A 3,639-nucleotide genomic window follows, 5' to 3' on the forward strand; every position below is an offset into this window, starting at 1 on the left:
TGTACAGGCACACTTCATTTTATGGTGCTTCACTTTATTGTGCGTCACAGATCTAGCTTTTTTTTTATATATATAAACTGAAGGCAAGACCCACAGACCCTCCACCAAAAAATTTACAAGAGGCTTCATTGCTATACTCACTTTATCCCAGTGGTCTGGAACCAAGCCTGCAATATCTGAGGATGCCTGAATATGGTTTCCTGTGTATACTCCTATGCTTTAAATAATTACATTTTAATTTTTGGAGACAACTTGGAAAATATTAACTATGAGAACAATTTGGCAACTTTTAAAACATAGTTCTGTAGAAACTAGTCCTTCTATCCAACATCTCTACTTCCATTACAGAAGTGAAAATGTAAATTGAAAATCCACCCAAAATGTCCCCTAAGGAGAACTCTGCATGCTTCAGGAACAAACTGAGACTCATGATATAAACAAGAAACTTCATCAAGCCCAGCTGGCCTGGCTCAGTGTTTGAGTGGCAATCCATGAACCAGGAGGTCGGGGTTAGATTCCCAGTCAGGGCACATGCCTGGGTTGTGGTTTGAAACCCAGTGTGGGGAGTGCAGGAGGCAGCCAACCAATGATTCTCTTCTCACCATTGATGTTTCTATCCCTCTCTCCCTCTCCCTTCCTCTATCTGAAATGAATAAAAACATATAAAAACTAATAGCAACACTCCAAACATGCTGTTTTTTAGAAATTAGAGAAACACTTACTTGCTTTGCTTTTCCATGCTAGCTACCCTGAGGCATTCCCATCTTGAATTTAGGAGATTCATTTGTTCTTGTACTTCAGTTTCTTCATCCTCTGATAATGTCCCTGTCCGAAGCAGTTGACTTCCCAATTGGAGGACATTACCAATCCGTCCCTGATGGGACGTCAAGTCCATCATGTACCCCTGGCAAGGAAAGAGGTTGACAGCAGTGATTATCACTTTAGGTAAATCATTATGGTTTTGATTTCTTTTCTAAATGTGCAGCCCTTTTAAAATATATTCCCAGTAAAAGCATTTTAATTTTTATTCAAGGACACCCAATATTCATTTTAACATGACTAAAGAAAATAATTAGCTTAGGTCACCAGAAGCAAACCCTCAGATTATAGTTTGTATGCAAGTGATTTATTAAGGAAGAGCTCCCAGAGGAGATCTGCTGAAGAAGCAGGAAACAGGATAGGGAAGGAGAGGCAGGCCAGTAAGTATGTCAACTCAGGAAATGTTTCCTACTCTGGGCAGTGATACCACCTGGGTGCTCTGGAGTGTAAGTTATAGCTCAACATTGTCTTGACCCAAGAGAAGGGAACTGGGCTTTCATATTACTGTGAGTCATTGCAAAATCAGATCTCAGCACCTTCAAGTGTTGTTTTCCAAGTCAGACCTTGAAATGCTGGCTGTTGGAAGCCCAAGAACATGAACATTTATTTTTTTGCATTCCAAAATAAAAACTAAATTACCAAAGGAAGGATATGATTGTCTGTCCACTTACACCTAAAACCAATCCTATATAATAAAAGCATAATATGCTAAGTGTTCAACCTTTCGGTTGGCTGCTCAACCAGTCACTATGATGTGCACTGACCACCAGGGGGCAGACGCTCCAACCAGTAGGTTAGCTTGCTGCTGGGGTCCCAACGGACCCGGTGCACAAATTCAAGCACTGGGCCTCTAGTACAAAATAAAATTGAAGGAAAAAGTAAACAAATCTAAATTCCAAAAATACCAGGATCTTATACAGTGATTGAGATAAAGAGACTTGCCATTATGATAAATCATGTGCTTTGTATCATAAATCAATGTTTTGCTTTACCTCATGAGTATGAAATTGTTCTTTCACTTCCTCTACATCTTTAGAAATCTCTCCTTGTGCTTTTAATGTGTCCTCGGCTGAAAGAAGCCACGAGAGTACTTCCTCTAGAGCTGTTTGGTAACTGTCCAGGTTTACTTCCATCCCCATCAATGAACCACCAAATGACTTGTCTTCAGGAGCTTCCAAATGCTGAACGATAAAATAAATTGAGTGTTATACAATTAGTATTTTTGCAGACTGTTCCAGTACATTAAATGGTAAAATGAATGAAATATTTTAAATGCTAGAAATGTCCACATGCATTATCAGATACATGAACGGAAGACACACAATAGCGAGCCTGTATTTTAACAGCCTCACAGATATACAAGCAGATTTTCAAATGCTACCCAAAATCCACTTGGAACTAATATTTTATTAAAGTTCTTCTGGATTACTATAAAGAATAGATTAGTATATAATTTCTTCATTTTATATTTGAAATGCTATTAATTTTCATCCATAGGTAACTTTTTTCAGTTCATATTTTTTTTATTGATTAAGGTATTACATATGTGTCCATAACCCCCCATTGCCCCCCCACCCACTCCTGTACATGCCCTCACCCCCCTGGTGTCTGTGTTCATTGGTTATGCTTCTATGCATGCATAGAAGCCTTTTGGTTGATCCCTCCCCCTTACCCCACCCTCCCCTACCTTTCCTCTGAGGATTGAGCATCTGATCGATGCTTCTCTGTCTCTGGATCTGTTTTTGTTCATCAGTTTATGTTGTTCATTATAATCCGCAAGTGAGTGAGATTTCAGTTCATATTTTAAATCAGTGGTTCTCAACCTTCTTAATGCCGCGACCCTTTAATACAGTTCCTCATGTTGTGGTGACCCCCAACCATAAAATTACTTTTGTTGCTACTTCATAACTGTAATTTTGCTACTGTTATGAATCGTAATATAAATATCTGAGATACAGGATGTCTTTTCATTGTTCGTGACCCACAGGTTGACAACCACTGTTTAAAATGCTTTACATATACATTATTGGTATTACATTTATATACTTTTGCAATGCATTTAAAAAAAAAACAAAAAACATCTGTTCCCCCAAGTTGAAAGGTAATGAAATATTTTTGAAAATTTACAGAGCAGAAGACTTAACAGTATGAAAACAAGTGGGAGGAGAGGGGTAAAATTGAAAAAGAAATACCTCATTTACACACTTGAAATTTCTAACAGTATAATGACTTCTAGGAATTAAGCTTTTATTTCCTGAAGGCCTTGGTTTAAATAGCAAGATTTTACCTTAGGGAAAATAAAATATAAAATACTTGCTTCCAAATTGAGCTAGCAGGAAGTTAAGTGAGATTCTCAACAGTTGTCTTGAAATTTTTTGCTGGGATCCTAAAGCTGAGAACAAAAGGTACAAAGTATCCATATTTCTAAACAAGAAAACCCAGGCCACCAAAGAAGGAATTGCTGAAAGATGACCATAGAGCTGGCTCTATAACCCTTAATCCACTACTTAGATCAAAGGTTCATAAGAAGCAGCAAGGAGATTAGAGAATTCTGGTGAGAAAATACTCCTCTGGAGTGCTATGCATGTCCACACCTCCCACTTCACACAAGTAATGGAGAAATCAAGAGAATTACCTATACATAATAGGGTAGTTGCCAGAATAAAATATTGACCTCTAAATCTAGCTGTGTGTTGGAGAGGTTCAGAAGTGATGGGACCAGTACTACCAAGTGACAGGAGAGACCCCCTTGGGATAACTTTAGGGCAATTATCAATGTGCCTGAATATTTTGGTTGCTTGGCTTCAAAATCCTGAGGAC

This window comes from Myotis davidii, unplaced genomic scaffold (genome assembly GCF_000327345.1).
Source record: "Myotis davidii unplaced genomic scaffold, ASM32734v1 scaffold218, whole genome shotgun sequence".
Taxonomy (NCBI): domain Eukaryota; kingdom Metazoa; phylum Chordata; class Mammalia; order Chiroptera; family Vespertilionidae; genus Myotis; species Myotis davidii.